Source organism: Chrysemys picta, chromosome 16, assembly GCF_011386835.1.
Source record: "Chrysemys picta bellii isolate R12L10 chromosome 16, ASM1138683v2, whole genome shotgun sequence".
NCBI classification, from domain to species: Eukaryota; Metazoa; Chordata; order Testudines; family Emydidae; genus Chrysemys; species Chrysemys picta.
In genome coordinates this window covers 9530286-9549401 of record NC_088806.1, presented here as the reverse complement: position 1 = coordinate 9549401, position 19116 = coordinate 9530286, and the positions used below count along the sequence as shown (strand labels likewise).

The 19116-nt window shown below is 49.9% G+C and overlaps 1 pseudogene; it reads left to right on the top strand.

Annotated features, from left to right (window-relative positions):
• The first annotated feature begins 109 nt into the window (after positions 1-109).
• The window catches only part of LOC101951403 (zinc finger protein 250-like), a 59655-nt pseudogene continuing 40648 nt past the window's right edge, over positions 110-19116 (top strand).

The window sequence follows — 19116 nt, the reverse complement described above, 5'->3', positions numbered from 1 at the left end:
GTGCCGGGGAGACCCATTAACCCCCCGTGCCCGGCCCGCGCCCTGCTCCCGCTGGGGCCGCCCCGGGCTCTGCCCGCCCCGCTGCGGCGCTGCAGCCTCCAGGTACCGGAGCGAGCCCCGGGGGCCGGGCCGGGCGGTGACTCTGCCCCAGTGTCCGTGGGGGCGGACCCGGCATCTCGCAGCGCCGGGATCTGTTCCCTGGGGGCAGCGCCCGCGGGGGGCTCGGAGCTGCTGTCCCCGCAGGAGCCCAACGCCCCCGGGCCCGGCCAGGCTCTGCCCTGGGGCACCACGGGGGAGAACCAGCCCCCACTGGGGTCCCTGCGTGGGGCCGGGCGGGGGCTGCCGGGCGGGAGACCTGGGAAAGGGGCGGATGGAAAATGTCTGTGCAGCCCGGACATGGCCGGGGGAGGAGAAGAGTCGGTGACCCCCGAGGAGCGGGGAGAGAAAGGGGGGGCTGAGATCCCCTCGGATTTACCGCTGGCCCCTCCCGTGGGGACCCCCCATCCTCCAGCCCTGCCCCCTTTCTCCCTAGAGAGCAACGAGCAACATCCAGAGTGACCCCCCCCCTTTCCCTCAGATCCCTGAGAAGGTCTCTGTTCCTCTCCCCCGACTGTGCCCCATTTTCTCTCCTATCAACCTGGTGCCAGACTGCTGGGCCTCAGGCTTTCTGGGGTGCAGCTCTGAGAGTCTAATTTCCCCCTGCCCCAGGAGTGCTACAGGGGCATGTCGTTCTCGTGTGTCAGGGCTCTGGCTGAGGCCTCGGGGCACCATCTTCCTCTCTCGGGGTACCAGGTGAAACAGCAAAAAACCCGACTGTTGGCAAACAGGGATAAATAAAGTAATGAAAGAAAAGAAGTGTGTGGGGGGGGACTGTGCACAGATCCCATGAGGATATGGGCCCCTTTTACCTCTGGGGGCCCTGGGAGCATCTCAGTCCCCTTCAAAGTTTACTGAGTCTCCAGTGGAAGTTTGAGCCTGCTCCCCCTTTGAGCTCCAGCTATCCCCACCCTCCCTCAATGAAGGCCAGAGTCTCTTCTGTTAACTCCTGTTCCAGTCCTGGCATGGTTTGCAGGTGTGGAGGGGCTGGGCCAGTCCAGACTAAAGCAGCAGTTCAACTACTTCTGTGCCAGTGTGGGATTTATATAGCCCTTCACAGGCATCCAGGCCCAGGGAATGGTCCCCTATCAGCCCCATGCCTGATGTGGTGGGGTGACGCACTGGCAGCATTGCCCTTGAAGGTGCTGCTCCCACTCCCTCCCCCCCCCTTTACTGCCACCACAATCCCTGTCACCTTCACTTCCTGAGCGGTGACCCTCAGAAGGTGTGTTTTGTTATTCCTTTCACTACCCCCCAGGATCTGTTGTGCACTCTCTGTCACTCACCTCTGTCTCAGGAGACAAGGTGGGTCATGGGGCGCGGGTGATGCAATGCTGGAGATCCATCATCACTCAAGGAGTGGCAGCCTTGACCCTCCTAGAAGGTTGCCGGGATGCTGATGTGCACTGGAGGAGAACTGGGGCTTCACTGAGTCTATGGACCATTTGGCCCACACTGTGTCACTGTAAAGCCTGCTCTGCATTGCTGCCAATTGCTGCTGGTGGCATTGTTGTCACGGAGTATTGGGGGACTCAGGGCCCTGCACCCCCAGCTTCCTGCGATTCACCATGACTCTCAGCCAGCAAAGCAGAAGGTTTATTTAGACGACAGGAATACAGTCCAAGACAGGTCTTGCAGGCACAGACAACAGGACCCCCCTCAGTTAGGTCCATCTTGGGGTCCCAGGATGCCCCAGCCCCTTTGGGAGGTCAGAGCCCTGTCTGCCTCCCAGCCACATCACCAGCCAGCTCCTGAAACTCTGCCTTCAGCGACCCCTCCCTCAGCCTTTGTTCAGTATCCCCAGCCAAGGTGTCACCTGGCCTCCAACCCCTTCCTGGGTTCTCATGTTACATGCTCAGGTATTCTCCTTCGGTCAGTCTCCCATCCCCCAGTGCAGACTATCCTAGCCACACTCCCCTGTCAGCATTCAAAGATCACAGTAAGAACAGTCCCAGTTCGTCACAGCGTTGTGCCGTAAGTCTCTGTAACGCTGTCTTCAGTGACTCGAGGGCATGAGCACCAGCCTCAGGCAGACTGGTAAGAAGCAGGGAAACAAACCCCAAATAGGTTGTGAGGTCTATATGTAGATTTCACCAAGTATCCAGTGCAAACGCTTCCGGCACTGTAACAGCATTAACATGGGATCACCGACAGTCCCCTTGGGTCATCCCATATATCTCACCACGCAGGCGAGCTCACCTTTGTGACAGATGGTCCCTTACTCCAGGGGTTCTCAACCTTTTTCTTTCTGAGCCCCTCCACCCCCCCAACATACTATAAAAACTCCATGGCCCATGTGGGCCACAATACTGGCTTTCTGCATACAAAAGCCAGGGCTGGCGTTAAGGGGTAGCAAGCAGGGCAACTGCCTTGGACCCCATGCCACAGGGGCCCCCACAAAACTACATTACTTAGGCTTTGGCTTCAGCCCGGGTGGTGGGGCTCAGGGCCCTGGACTTCAGCCCCATGCGCTCGGACTTCAGCTTTCTGCCCTTGGCCTCAGCGAATCTAATGCTGGCCTTCCTTGGCAGCCCACCTGGTAACTACTCGTGGCCCCCCAGGGGGCCCCAGACCCCTGGTTGAGAACCACTGCCTTACACAGGGCCAGCTCCAGGCACCAGCTGAGCAAGCTGGTGCTTGGGGCAGCAGATTGTTGGAGGCAGCATTCTGCCCAATCGTAGGGTGGCACGGCCGCTTTTTTTTTCCTTGTTCCGCTCCGGCTGCCCTGTAGGGAGCGGCGGCGCAGAGAACCAGAGCGCCCTGCAGGGCAGTCCGGAATGGAGCCCTCGCGGCAGGAGGCGTTGATGGACCTTTCCTGCCAGGCAGGGTGTAATGCATTCTGTTGCCAATCAGTACTTCACCTAGGTAAAGTCTCTATCCTGTCTGGTGATTTACATAGCCACAGAGGCTCACAATGCAACTAATCAGATATTAACCCAGGCAGCAACTCACAAGCATTCAATAAAGTCTAAACACATTCTTATCATTCCAATACCTGTTTTAACAATACTAACACAGGTGAGCCAGACTGATTCCAGCTATGCATCTGTCTATGTTCAATTAAGACATGGGGGCTTTTGCAAGAGCTAACACCTCATCTGCCAGTGTCACAGGCAGGATGGGCAGGGATGGTGTCTTTAGCCTCTGTTTGCCAGAAGCTGGGAATGGGTGACAGGGGATGGATCACTTGATGATTCTCTGTTCTGTTCTTTCCCTCTGAAGCACCTGGCATTGGCCACTGAGCTAGATGGACCATTGGTCTGATGCAGTGGGCCGTTCTTATGTTCACAGGTTCTGTCAGGAGTATCTACTCATTTGGACTCACTGGGAGCCACAGAAAGAAACAAGGTGTGCTGAGACAAGGAGGCCCAGTCTCAGAGCCCCGAGGGTCACGCTTGCCAAAAGCTAAAACTAGGCCCAGCCCATGAAAGGGGGCACTCCCAGGAGAGACTGTATAAAGGCTGGAACATAAAACAACTTAGTAAACCTGAGACAGCTGCCTTGGGGACAATGACAGTGAGAATCCCCCGAAGTGACTCCTTTGATTCTGCTCTTCTTTGGCCTTTGGTTTATAGAATCATAGAACTGGAAGGACCTCAAAAGGTCATCTAGTCCAGTCCCCTGCACTCAAGGCAGGACTATGTATTATCTAGACCATCCCTGCAGGTGTTTGTCCAACCTGCTCTTAAAAATCTCCAATGATGGAGATTCTACAACTTCCCTAGGCAATTTATTTCGGTGCTTAACCACTCTGACAGTTAGGAAGTTTTTCTTAATGTCCAATCTAAACCATCCTTGCTGCAATTTAAGCCCATTGCTTCCTGTCCTATCCTCAGAGGTTAAGAAGAACAAATTTTCTCACGCATCTTTGTAACAACTTTTTATGTACTTGAAAACTGTGATCATGTCCCCTCTCAGGCTTCTCTTCTCCAGACTAAACAAACGCAATGTTTTCAATCTTCCCTCATAGGTCATTGTGAGGGTTCACGCCCTCATTGTAGGGCAACACGGCCTAGTGGCTGAAGTCCATAGAATTGCCCCTGGTTACAGGGCAGCACGGCCTAGTGGCCAGAGTCCATAGAATTGCCCCTGGTTACACCGCCATAGGGCCTTGCCACTGGCTCAGCGGGGAGATCCTACCGAAACACGCTGAGGCTTACCAGGGGCAAGGTACCAGTCCATCACCCGCCCGGGTAGCTTCCTACCATCTTGAGAGTTGGGATCGCCCACGAATTTCCAGGTTCGCCATGGGTCTCCGGGTCCGTCGCCGCCTCGGGCTCCTCCCGCGGTAGGGCTTCATGCTGGCCAGGGGAAGCTTCAGTTCCCAGCAACATCAAGGGTGGTGGCTAGTCCTCCACAGGAGCTTCCCAGTTAGATCCTTCCCATGTGGCCACCAGCCCAGACTGAGCTGAGTTCCCTCCTTTTATACTCCCAGAACATTTGGAGCATGCCCAGTACGAGCGGGGAGGGACTTCCGCCTCCAGAGCTACTGGTCTGATGCTGCAGGGGCTAGTGCAGGGCGGGGCTGCCCCGTCACAGTCATGTTTTCTAGACCTTTAATCATTTTTGTTGCTCTTCTCTGGACTTTCTCCAATTTGTCCACATCTTTCCTGAAATGTGGCGCCCAAAACTGGACACACTGCTCCAGTTGAGACCTAATCAGCGTGGAGTACAGCGGAAGAATTACTTCTTGTGTCTTGCTTACAATACTCCTGCTAATACAGCCCAGAATTATACTTGCTTTTTTTGCAAGAGTGTAACACTGTTGACTCATATTTAGCTTGTATTCCACTATTGACCCCCAGATCCCTTTCCACAGCACTCCTTCCTAGGTAGTCATTTCCCATTTTGTATGTGTGCAACTGATTGTTCCTTCCTAAGTGAAGTACTTTGGATTTGTCCGTATTGAACTTCATCCTATATACTTCAGATAATTTCTCCAGTTTGTCCAGATCATTTTGAATTTCAATTCTATCCTCCAAAGCACTTGCAACCCTTCCCAGCTTGGTATCACCCACAGACTTTATAAGTGTAATAGCGAGACTCTGCTACTGGGAGGGTTTCACCATATCTCATAGGGTTACACCCTGGTGGGAGGGGGCTAGGCCTGTACTGGAATAAGGTCACTCTGTGCCTCACAGTGTGGCAGAACCTAGAATCTCCATTAGCGGGGAAAATCCTGGGGGGGAATCGACATGTGGAATGGACAAAAACCCCGTCTGAATTCTCTCACATTGCCCTTCTCGCCCTGGCAGGCTACAGATTAACGTCCACGTTTTGCTCCAGATCATCCCATCCTCCCAGGGGGAAAGAAATGGCTTCAATGGAGCTGGCTCAGGTAAGGGATTATCAGTGAGCTGGTGGGGGGTTCTGCTTGGAGGGAGAGGAGCAGTAAATGCATAGGAGGGTGGGAGCTGCTAGAGGTGGTGGGAGGCCGCAAATATCTCGGGTGGAGAAAGAGAGGGGACAGGATGTGAAAAACCTGCTGGGGCTTGTGTAATATAGGGTGTGATGGGTTGTCTCCCCGGGGTGCAGTCTGGGGGGCTTCTGGGAACTGCTGTGCTCTCTAACCCTCAAGCTGGGCTGGCCCTTTTCACACTGCTTTGCTGGAGATTTAGCCTTATCACTCAACAGGACAGCAGATGGCGCCATGCATCCAACTAAGCTACCTGAGTGCTTTACCTAAGCCACTCAAGGACAGATAGAAGACAACAGCCAATTTCCCAGCGATAAGTGGCAGCAAATAGATCAAAGAAGATTACTTAACAAATAACCAAAAACTCAAACCAAGCCTAACATACTAGATCAGGGGTCGGCAACCTACGGCACGTGTGCCAAACACGGCACGCGAGCCGATTTTGAGTGGCACGCTGCCTGCCCAGTGAGAGGAGGAGGAGGGGCCGGAAAGCGCCACACTGGGGGAAGAAGCGGGGGAGGAGGGAAGCTTGGCTGCCGCAGGACCAAGCTTTTGCCTCCTGCCCCGGCAGGGGAGAGCGGTGGGGGGAGTCCCAGCCCCCCGCCCCACTCAGCCCCCCGGCCCACCGCTCTCCCCTGCGGGGGCAGGAGGCAGAAGGTTGGTCCTGCGGCAGCCAGCTTCCCCCCACCCCGCTTCTTCCCACAGCTTGGTGCATTCCAGTCCCTCCTCCTCCCCCTCCCTCTCCCTGCCGGCGATGGTCTTTGCGAGGGGGAGGGGGAGTGGAGCAGAGCCGAGCGGCAGCATGCTCGCTGCTCCATAGGGGACACAGAGAGAGGTAGGGACGGAGCCTGGGGGAAGGGGGTGGAACAGGGCATATCCCTCCCAGCCCTCTGCCATGAGCCGCTCAGGGCAGGGGGCTGGGAACACCCCCACGAGCTGAGCACCCCAGCCCTCTGCCCTGCACCTCCACACACCCCCAGCCCAGTGCCCTGACCTTGAGTCGCCCCCAACACCCAGCCTTCTGCCCTGCACCCCCCACACACACCCCAGACCTCTGCCCTGACCTCGAATCGCCCCCAACATCCAGCCTTCTACCCTGTACCCCCACACACACCCAGCCCTCTGCCCTTACCCCTGAATCCCCCCACACCCACCAGCCTTCTGCCCTGACAGCTGAATCCCCCCACACCCTCGGTCTTCTGCCCTGAACCCCCCACATCCCCACTGCCCTCTGCCCTGACTCTGAACCCCCCACACACCCAGCCTTCTGCCCTGCACCCTCTGCCCTGACCCCTGAACCCCCCCAACCCCCAGGTCTGGGATCCCGGCCGCAGGCCCTGCTCAGCCCGCTGCAGGCCTAGGTGAACAGAACCCCAGGCTGGAAGCGGGCTGAGCAGGCTGGCGGCGTAAGATCAGCATTTTAATTTAATTTTAAATGAAGCTTCTTAAACATTTTGAAAACCTTGTTTACTTTACATACAACAATAGTTTAGTTATATAATATAGACTTAGAGAGAGACACCTTCTAAAAAACGTTAACATGTATTATCGGCATGCAAAACCTTAAATTAAAGTGAATAAATGAAGACTCAGCACACCACTTCTGAAAGGTTGCCTACCCCTGTACTAGAAGGATAGAATTTGAATTAGCAGTTTCTCACCCTGACTGATGATAGAAGCAGTCCATCAAGTTTCCATACACAAGCTAGAAATCCCTTTACCCTGGGACCAACACTTACCCTAGTTCAGTCTTTGTTCCTTAGGTGCTTCCAGGAGGTCTCTTGTCTGGGGAATGAGGCCAAGAGATGATGACACACCCCACCTTATGTAGCTTTTCCATATAGCAGGAACCCTTTGTTCTAAACTAAGTTCCCAGTCCAGTGTGTAGAAAAATACAGGTACCAAAATGGAGTTCAGTGTCATGTTGTCTGGTCACATGTCCTGGCATGCCCTGCTGAGTCATAGTAGCCATGACTCATAGGCTGGCTGAAACATTCACAGAAAGGCTAAGCTCTTCCACAGTCCATTGTCTTTGTTGATGAGCCATGAGCACTGTCTGGCTTCTTCATTGTTGTACCTGAAAGGCTCGTTGTGGGTGTTACCCAGAGTAAACACATTTGAAAAACAGATACAGAGTCAATATCCATAACTTCAGTGATCCATGCACACAGGTAGGATAATCATATTCAGCAAATCATAACTTTGCCAATGACACTGCACATGACTCATCTTGTACAAAATGCCTCATAATTATATCCTAATCATATTATAATCCTACCACTATGCTAAATATGGGGTGTAGTGTCTGATAGGTCCTAATTTCAAGGCACAGGAGTTGGGATTGGAACTTCCCCTCTTTGTGGAACAGGAAATAACCCTCCAGCCAGGGCTGGGAAAACTTCCCAGACTCCCAGTGCTGGAGCCTGAATCTACTGACACTTCATTAGTTACCACCACCCCCAATCTTTGTGGCAACTGCAAACTTTATCAGTGATGATTTTATATTTTCTTCTAGGTCATTGATAAGAATGTTAAATAGCACAGAGCCAAGAACCATTCCTTACGGGAACCCCCTAGAAATAAATTCACTCAACCATGGTTCCCTATTTACAATCTCAGTTTTTAATCTATTTAAGTATGCCGTGTGTATTTTGTATCTTTCTAGTCAAAATATTGTGCTGAACCAACTCATATGCCTTACAGAAGTCTAGGTATATTACATCAGTACTATTAGCTGCAACCAAACTTTTGATCTCATCCAATAAGGATATCCAGTTAGTTTGATAGGATCTATTGTGTCTAAACCTTTTTAATGGGTACTAATTATATTACCCTCCTTTAATTCTTTATTAATGAAATCCAGTATCAGCTGCTCCATTCTCTTGCCCAGAATCCATTTCAGACTAACACTCTTGTAATTAGCTGCGTCATCTCTTTTATACTTTTTAAATATTGGCACAGCATTAGCTTTATTCCAGTCTTATGGAATTTCCCAGTGTTCCAAGTCCTAATTAAAATCAACATTAACAGTCCACCACGCTCCTCCACCAGGTCTTTCAAAACTCTAGTTATCTGGACCCACTGATTTAACACATCTAACTTTAATAGCTGCTTTTAAACGTCCTCGTGAGTTACTGTTGGAATGGAAAGACTGTCGGCGTCAACATCTTATGATATGAGTTACATCATCTGTTTTTCTCCAAATCCAGGAGAGAAATATTTATTGAACACTTTTACCTCTTCTGCATTATTTTTGATAATTCTGCCATTTCCATCTAGAAATTTAACACTACCATTGTTAGCATTAATATTGTACTTACTCTACTTTTTAAAACTTCCATCTTATTTTCATTGGTTGATCATTGATTTCTGATAGCTTCCCTTACCAACTTTCTACAATTCTGACCTTCTAACTTATATTCTTTACTACTGACTTCCCCTTTCTTCCATATATTTTATTTGGAAAGTGTTGGGATTCCTATCAGGGAGCTACCAGCAGGGTCCAGAGACAGCCCCATCTCCTATATTAAGCTCTAGCTAGTAGGTATGTGATAAATGTGACGACCCAGCCGCTGTCTGTCAGCTGGGAGACACAAAGGTTCTCTCTTTCTACCCTCTGATGCCTCCTGGCTGCTCTAAGGAAGGTGGGGTGGGACTCTGTTAACATGTGCCTCCTGGAGCTTCCATTTACCTGGTGCTGCTGTTCCGTGAATAGTGGGGTTGTGAGTGGGGTAGCAGGTACTGAGTGTTGGACTCTTTCTTTTTCAGGGGCCAGTGACTCTCGAGGAGGTGGCTGTGTATTTCACCAAGGAGGAATGGGCTCTGCTAGATCCTGTTCAGAGAGCCCTCTACAGGGATGTCATGCAGGAGAACTATGAAACGGTGGTCTTGCTGGGTAAGGAGTCCTGTCCCCTCAGTTATTAGAAGCTGTGGGGTTTCTAAAGAACCTGAGTAGTAATAATTTTATACCTTTATTTGTCATACAAGTTTTGACAAGTTTCCTTGCCCCCCCCACTTTTTTCGCTTTATCTCCCATACCCTAGTATCATTTTTGGACATGTGCCGTTTTGGTGCTGTCAGTCATTTTAAAATTGTATTGAATGTATCCTTATTGGCTACATTAGTAACTACATTAATAACTGTAGCTTTCATGCCTTTTCCTCATTTTAATAGGAAAATATGCTGACTGTAGAATTCTACAGTAAATAGGTGTATGATTCATGCATGTCTTGTGTGACCATCAAATGAGCTCCTCTTTTGATAGGAGATGCATCCGAAGAAGTGAAGTTTTTTACCCATGAAAGCTGATGCCCAAATAAATCTGTTAGTCTTTAAGGTGCCACCATTGGACTCCTTGTTGTTTTTGATAGGAGAACGTATAATGTTGCCATTCAGGACCCCATGGGTGAAGGGAGAACAGAGCCGTGGGAGGGGAGGAAAAGGGGGGGGTAAATAATTCTGGGGTGCCAGGACATGGGGATGGTGTGTGCAGGGTCAGAGCTAAGAAGCAGCAGGGAGGGAGGAGGTAGTGAGAGACCAGGAGGGAACATAGGAAGCTCCCAAGGTGCCGGGAGGTGGGCCCAGCTGAGAGTAATGGGATGAAGGGGAGGGGAGTGTTTAGGAAGGGCACCCAGGAAGTGGGCTGGGTAGGTCAGTGGGAAGGAGGAGAGATTTGGGGATCTAGAGCTGTGGGATCCCAGACCTTTAACCCCGAATCCCTACCCAAGCTTTAGAGCTTACACTCCAGTTTTATTTCTGTTCAGTTTCGCTTCATTCTACATTTTCCCTCCCAAATATTGTTATTTTAATTCTTGACCTTCCTCTCCCACTCATTACCCCTGGCCCCATATAACCTCCCCATCTCTATGCACAGCGACCCTGGCCACCAATCCGGAGTCCTTGCTGCATTCCTCCCTCCCATAGCAGGGCCCCTACCTAGGCACAAATGGGCACTTTGTTGGTGATGTCACAGGGTGGTAGTGTAGCCTGTACAATTTTTATACCCATAAAATTACGTATTGGGGTACAACTTGCCCTTGTACATGGCTACTCAAAGTTAATGGAGGAGATGAAATTTGGTGAAAGACACAGAAATTTGATTTAATACAGACAGTTATAATTTAAATCATAGGCAAGGATCAATACATGTAACGATTAGACTTAGATAAGTATAGTAAAGAGGGTCTTGCACTGTGCATACTTACATGGAGACAAAGATCGAGGGGCAAGGGAGACCATCAGAAGGGAGGCCCTGCTTCAGATTACACTGTCTCAGGCCTGGTCTACACTACGAGTTTAGGTTGAATTTAGCAGCATTAAATCGAATTAAGCCTGGACACGTCCACACGACGAAGCCCTTTTTTCCGACTGAAAGGGCCCTTTAAAACGGTTTCTTTACTCCACCTCCGACAAGGGGATTAGCGCTGAAATCGGACTTTCCGGGTCGGATTTGGGGAGTGTGGACGGAATTTGACGGTATTGGCCTCCGGGAGCTATCCCAGAGTGCTTCATTGTGACCGCTCTGGACAGCACTCTCAACTCAGATGCACTGACCAGGTAGACAGGAAAAGCCCCACGAACTTTTGAATTTCATTTCCTGTTTGCCCAGCGTGGAGAGCACAGGTGACCACACAGAGTTCATCAGCACAGGTAACCATGGAGTCCCAGGATCGCAAAAGAGCTCCAGCATGGACCGAACGGGAGGTACGGGATCTGCTCGCCATATGGGGAGATGAATCAGTGCTATCTGAACTCCGTAGCAGTAAACGAAATAGCAAAATATTAGAAAAAGTCTACAAGGCCATGAAGAACAGAGGCCATAACAGGGACGCACAGCAGTGCCGCGTGAACATTAAGGAGCTAAGGCAAGCCTACCACAAAGCCAGAGAGGCAAACAGAAGGTCTGGGGCAGAGCCGCAGACATGCCGCTTCTACTCGGAGCTGCATGCCATGCTAGGGGGTGCAGCCACCACTACCCCAACCGTGTGCTTTGACTCCATCAATGGAGAAGCACGCAACAGGGAAGCGGGTTCGGGGTACGAGGAAGATGATGATGAAGACAATGAAGATAGCTCACAGCAAGGAAGTGGAGAAACCGGTTTCCCCAACAGCCAGGATATGTTTATCACCTTGGACCTGGAACCAGTAACCCACGAACTCACCCAAGGCATGCTCCCAGACCCTGAGGGTGCACAAGGGACCTCTGGTGAGTGTTCCTTTGTAAATATTACACATGATTTAAAAGCAAGCGTGTTTAATGATTAATGATTTAATTTGCCCTGGCAATCGCGGCCAGTACAGCTACTGGAAAAGTCTGTTAACGTGTATGGGGATGAAGTGGAAATCCTCCAGGGACATCTCCAGAAAGCTCTCCTTCATGTACTCCCAAAGCCTTTGCAAAAGGTTTCTGGGGAGGGCTGCCTTATCCTGTCCGCCATGGTAGGACACTTCGCCAGGCCAGTGGCACGTAGTCTGGAATAATTGCATAACAAAGCATGGCAGCGTATGCTCTCGGTGTTTGCTGGCATGCAGACAACATCCATTCCTTATCTCTCTTTGTTATCCTCAGGAGAGTGATATCATTCACGATCACCTGGTTGAAATGGGGTGATTTTTATTAAGGGGACATTCAGAGGTGCCTGTTCCTGCTCGGCTGAACAGAAATATTCCCCGCTGTTAGCCACGCGGTGGGGGGAGGGGTGAAGTGATCATCCCAGAGAATTGGGTGTGTGTGTGGGCGGGGGGTTAGTTGGGTTTGTGCTGCAAGTTAACCCGGAAACCGCAGCCCCTCCTTTTACATTGCAAACCCATTTTAAATGGACAACCCAACGGGTGTTTGGTATGGGAAATAAGGGCGCTGCTGTTTGAAACCATTCCCACATGTTATGAAGGTTAAAAAAGCCAAAAGACTGTGGCTTACCATGGCTGCCTGCAAGCCGAATTCTGTTGCCTGGCACTGCGTGAGTGATCTCTCACACCAAACCGGCAGGCCCTCAATATAAGAGGAAAAATGCGGCCTTGTAATGAAAGCACATGTGCTGTGTAATGTGAACAGAAAAATTTAACGTGAAAGAGTGTACCCATTGTTCTCTAAAATGTGTCTTTTTTAAACACCTTTCCCTTCTCCTCCACTAGGTGCAAATGTTTCTCATTCGCAGAGGCTAGGGAAGATTAGAAGGAGAAAACGGTGGACTCGGGATGATATATTCTCAGAGCTCCAGATGTCCTCCCACGCTGACAGAGCACAGCAGAATGCGTGAAGGCAGTCAATGTCAGAGTGCAGAAAAGCACAATATGAATGAGAGGAGAGGTGGCGGGCTGAAGAGGATAAGTGGCGTCAGCTTGCTGACAGAAGGCAAGAGTTGATGCTCCGGCTGCTGGGGCATCAAACTGATATGCTCCAGTGTATGGTTGAGCTGCAGGAAAGGCAGCAGGAGCAGAGACCGCTGCTACAGCCCCTGTGTAACCAACAGCCCTCTTCCCCAAGTTCCATAGCTTCCTCACCCAGACGCCCAAGAACACGGTGGGGAGGCCTCCGGACACCCAGCCACTCCACCCCAGATGATTGCCCAAGCATCAGAAGGCTGGCCTTCAATAAGAGTTAAAGTTTTAAAGTTTTAAACTGCAGTGTGTCCTTGTCCTTCACTCCTCCCCCACCCCTCCCAGGCTACCTTGGCAGTTATCCCCCTAGTTGTGTGATGAATTAATAAAGAATGCATGAATGTGAAGTAATAATGACTTTATTGCCTCTGCAAGCGGTGATCGAAGGAGGGAGGGGAGGGTAGTTAGCTTACAGGGAAGTAGAGTGAACGGGGGATGGGGGGGCGGTTCATCAAGGTGAAACAAACAGAGGTTTCACACCGTAGCCTGGCAGTCACAAAACTGGTTTTCAAAGCTTCTCAGATGCGCACCACGCCTTGCTGTACTCTTCTAACTGCCCTGGTGTCTGGCTGTGCGTAATCAGCGGCTAGGCGATTTGCCTCAACCTCCCACCCCGCCATAAATGTCTCCCCCTTACTCTCACAGATATTGTGGAGCGCACAGGAAGCAGCAATAACAATGGGGATATTGGTTTCGCTGAGGTCTATCCGAGTCAGTAAGCTGCGCCAGCGCGCTTTTAAACGTCCAAATGCACATTCCACCACCATTCGGCACTTGCTCAGCCTATAGTTGAACAGGTCCTGACTACTGTCCAGGCTGCCTGTGTACGGCTTCATGAGCCATGGCATTAAGGGGTAGGCTGGGTCCCCAAGGATAACGATAGGCATTTCAACATCCCCAACAGTTATTTTCTGGTCTGGGAAGAAAGTCCCTTCCTGCAGCTTTTGAAACAGACGAGAGTTCCTGAAGACGCGAGCATCATGTACCTTTCCCGGCCATCCCATGTTGATGTTAGTGAAACGTCCTTTTTGATCCACCAGTGCTTGCAGCAGCATTGAAAAGTACCCTTTTCGGTTTATGTACTCGGTGGCTTGGTGCTCCGGTGACAAGATAGGGATATGGGTTCCGTCTATCGCCCTGTCACAGTTAGGGAATCCCATTGCAGCAAAGCCATCCACTATGACCTGCACGTTTCCCGGAGTCACTACCCTTGATATCAGCAGGTCTTTGATTGCGTTGGCTACTTGGATCACAGCAGTCCCCACAGTAGATTTGCCCACCCGAAATTGATTCCCAACTCACCAGTAGCTGTCTGGCGTTGCAAGCTTCCGCAGTGGTATCGCCACTAGCTTCTCAACTGTGAGGGCTGCTGTCATCCTGGTATTCTGGCGCTTCAAGGCAGGGGAAAGCAAGTCACAAAGTTCTATGAAAGTGCCCTTACGCATGCGAAAGTTTCACAGCCACTGGGAATCGTCCCACACCTGCAACACGATGCGGTCCCACCAGTCTGTGCTTGTTTTCCGGGCCCAGAATCGGCGTTCCACGGCATGAACCTGCCCCAGTAACACCATGATTTGCACATTGCTGGGGCCCGTACTTTGTGAGAGGTCTATGTCCATGTCAATTTCTTCATCACTCTCGTCGCCGTGCTGCAATCGCCTCCTTGTCTGGTTTTGCTTTGGCATGTTCTGGCTCTGTATATACTCCAGGACATTACGCGTGGTGTTCATAGTGCTCAAAATTGCCGTGGTGATCTGAGCGTCCTCCATGATCCCAGTGCTATGGCGTCTGGGCTGAAAAAATGCGTGAAACTATTGTCTGACGGAGAGAGGGAGGGGCGAGTGATGACATGGCTTACAGGGAATTAAAATCAACAAAGGTGGCTGTGCATCAGTAAGAAACACAAACAACTGTCACACAGAATGGCCCCCCCCAAAGATTGAACTCAAAACCCTGGGTTTAGCAGGCCATTGATTTCACGGAGGGAGGGGGAAGCAAATAAATACAGAACAAATCTGGTCCATCTATCTTTTACATCTTAGTCTTGCAGCAGACGGTGCAGCATGACTGATATCCATCGGCATCTTCTGGGTGCTTGGCAGAAGATGCTGCATTACGATTGCTCACCATCATCGTCAAGACGGTGCAATAGGACTGATGGCAGGACTGAGTCTCCAAGAGACAAAACATGTCTGCCCAGGCGCCTCTGACCGAACTCACTGAGAAGTACGACGATGATGGATACCAATCGTAATACACCATCTACTGCCAAAAGGCAAGGAGCTGCTGCTGTGTAGCAATGCAGTACCACGTCTGCCGGCACCCAGATGACATATGGTGATGGTGATCTGAGCTGAGCGGGCTCCATGCTTGCCGTGGTATGTCGTCTGCACAGGTAACCCAGGAAAAAAGGCACGAAATGATTGTCTGCCGTTGCTCTCATGGGGGGGGGAGGGGGCGCCTGATGACATGTACCCAGAATCCCCTGCGACACTGTTTTTGCCTCATCAGGCATTGGGATCTCAACCCAGAATTCCAATGGGCAGCAGAGATTGCAGGAACTGTGGGATAGCTACCCACAGTGCAACACTCCGGAAGTTGACACTAGCCTCGGTACTGTGGACGCGGTCCGCCGACGTAATGCACTTAGAGCATTTTATGTGGGGACACACACAATTGACTGTATAAAAACGATTTCTATAAAACCGGCTTCTATAAATTCGACCTAATTTCGTAGTGTAGACATACCCTCAGGGACCCAACAAAATGAAAAAATGGTCACTAGGAGACGTATTTTATCCACTCTCTTATGGTAATAGGATGGGTATATACCATATCTGCTCCTTTACTCTGATTACAATAATGTCAATAGATGCCCCAACCCATATGTGGCCTTTGGGAAGTCCATAATTAAGCATCAAGCATTAATACTCATGATTTACATCACTTATTTATTAATAATTCCAATATATGAATGTGTCCAACTGCTGAGATACTGCGTAGCAACCTAATTGCTAAAGCCCGCCCCTTCTTTCAGAATCCTGTGGCGTATTGCACCTGTTTGTGGTTACTCGTTAGTCTCTCAAAATGAGGGTGCAAAATATCTGACCTGGGACTCTCTCCTTAGGCCTATTCAGGTAAATCCTAGACTTCAGCGTAACTACTCCCACAAAGCCTCAACCTTAACTGTGGCAAGCTTAGGCTATGTTTATAGTACCACAGTCAGTCGACCTACGCTGCGCAATTCCAGCTACATGAATAAAGTAGCTGGAGTCAGCGTACCTTAGGTCGAGTTACCACAGGGTGTATGCTGCAGGGGGCCGACTTACTTTACTCTTCTCATCTGGGTAGAGTACAGGGGTCGACTGGAGAGTGATCTGCAGTCGATTTAGTGGGTGTTTACTACACCCACTAAATTGACCACGGGTGGATTGATCTCAGAGCATCAATCTCGGCTGTAGTTTAGACCTGCCCTTAACAACCCATTTATTTATGATCACCTCCTTGCCCCTCCACGCGTGTTCCAAGCTAATAAGCAATACTCTGATAATGACATTTTACCTCTAGCGAGTATAACATTGCCCTCAAGACTTGAGACTAGGTCAAAGATCATAAAATCAGGTCGGGGTCAACAGGAGTGAGAGTTTGGAGACACTCTTGGCCCCGGTCTCTCCATCTGCAGCAGCCACAAGCTGTCTTTCCTCCAGGCTCGTTGGATCTTTGAGCCTGTCCTTCCTGAGGTTGCGTTACCCAGTTCTTGTTTCTTACATTCTCCTTTTCTGGAAGAATTAGAGGCTGTTGCTCCTGAATTTCAGTGTTTAATTCCCCAGCCATCTCCACACACTGGGGGAGTTTAATTCTCCCTCCCATTACACCTGAGTCACTAGATTTCCTAATTCCCCAGAATGTGCTTTTGTGATGTCACAGTTCTGGGGTAGCTAAGCCTTTGTCCTGCCTCCATGGTTTGCTCAAGAAATGCGCTCTCCTGTATCAGGCCTCTAGCCAGCCCCTCTCTCTGGGTGGGGACCCACATGCCTCTCCTTTTTGACCAGGTTTGAGGATTGCAGCATGTCTTCCACTGTCTTCACTGGACTAACGTCCAGTTCCTGTGCTTTACTTTCTCTCCAAGGGCTGTGAGCAGTGAACAGTCACAGTGAAAGGAAACCAAAGCGTTTTCTACAGCAGAATGGCTCCAGGGCATTGGCCAATATGGACTATATTGTCTTCTTTGCTTCTCTGTCCTAATCTAAGGACTTTCCAATGCTCAGTTGACTAATAAACCCTGCTATGTTTTAAAAGTCTGCCCAGTGTCACAGCAAACATTTGCTCTGTGCATTGACTGAGGAACAGTTTCTGACCAGGAGTGTCGTTCAGCTGGACCTGCTGGCAGAGCTCACAGGTTGAAATAGGAGTGTTGAAGCCAGAGGCTCAGTCTCAGGTGTTGAAGCTACATGGCCTATCCTTGTGGAAGAGTGGGACCCCTTGGGGGTGTAGTGCACTCAAGGGGCACCTCCCAAGGACTGTTTAAAAGCCAGGGCATTGCACAGATCCTATGAATCCATGACAGTATGCCAGTGCACCTTCTGTGGAAAAGATATAAAACAAGAAAAGGATCTAAATGTGTATTTACCATTGCCCCCTCATCAGTCCTCATGGGAATCCCTCCTCAGTTCCAAAGTGTATTAAAACCTTCCTTAAAGGCTTACCTCTTGGTTATCAGGTCATGTCAGTTTTGTTAGCGGGCTTTCCCTTCACCCTCCCACTTGCCTGGTTCTTGTCACGCAGACAGCAAGCAGGAAAAGACTGAAGTCTGAAGCACAGAGAATGCAAAGTTTATTGGGGTTAGTTTCCAAGCAGGCATATTCCGAAGCCCTTCACACCAGTCGGGCTTATCTCTATACGCGATAGAGTCTGTTCCCCAGTGTTCCCTTCCCAGCTCTGATGCCACAGAGCCTTGCCTGTGTCCCCATTCCCTGTTCCCTTCCCCCCCCTTAACAAACATGATTCCAATTTCCCTTCCCCCTCCTGTTTGACCCTGTTTATATAATAATATTTTCAGCTATACCTTAACCAGTCATTGTACTGAAATTTAACTAACCAATTCTAACATATTGTAACATAATTCTCTAACCAATTATATCCCACTACGTAATTTACTTACACCTAGCAACATTAATTTTACAGCAGACAGAAACAATGAGAGAATCAGACTGATTAACAATGTAAAATTGGTGGCCATAAAGATAAAACAATACAGAAATGAGGGTTTCACAACCACAACCATTGATAAGTGATTTCTTGCCAGACAGGATGCTATCAGACTAAGTTTTCTTTAACCATCTTAAGATCTGTGTCTTTATCCGGTGGTGATGGGCGCTGTCCGGACAGGATCGTCTTCTTAACAGCCCAATAGCACCTTATGTCAGTGTGACTGGTTTGGGTGGTGAGGACGTGACCGTTCGCTTCCCAGCTTATGGCTGCCTCTGCTGCTTAGCCAAAGGCCTTAGCCTAAGAACAAGGCCTCAGACTCTCCTAGTGAGACAAGGCCCAGACACAGGCAGACTGTGATTTTGATTCTTTGTTTTTATACCCCTGTAACTAGCTAAGTAATAAAAATACACCTAAGTTCTTAAAGTATAGGCTTTACAGGCAGGCCTGAATATCTCTATTCTAACAGTGGGTTCTACCCCTTCCCCCATTCTGTGTCTGTCTTGTCTATTTAGACTGTAAATTCTTCAGGGCATGGGCCATCTACTATTCTGGGTTTGTAATTTGCCTAGCACAATGGGGACCCACTGTTAGTTGGTCCTGAGGCACTAAGGTAATGCATATGATTTATTATAATAATAACTCTCCTGCCACTTTGAGCCAAGGAAGATGGCTTTGGGATGTTACTGCTTAAAAATGAGCTGGGTTAAAACCATGGAATATTCTTTGTGCCAAGTATCCCACAAATTCCACTGACCTCCCTTGTTTTCTTTGCCTGGAGTAGGGTTTCCAGTTTCCAAACCTGATGTGATCTTGCAGCTGGAACGAGGGGAAGAGCCGTGGATCCTGGACCTCCAGGACTCTGAGAAAGAAGAGCTCCCGAGAGGTGAGAAATTGGTTAAACCAACTCAACAACTGTTTGGGAATGCAGGAAACATTTGGGATGCCCTACAAAGACCCTGTGAGCTCTCCAAGTTTAGGATTGTTCCCTGCAGATGTGGAATCATTGTGGCAGA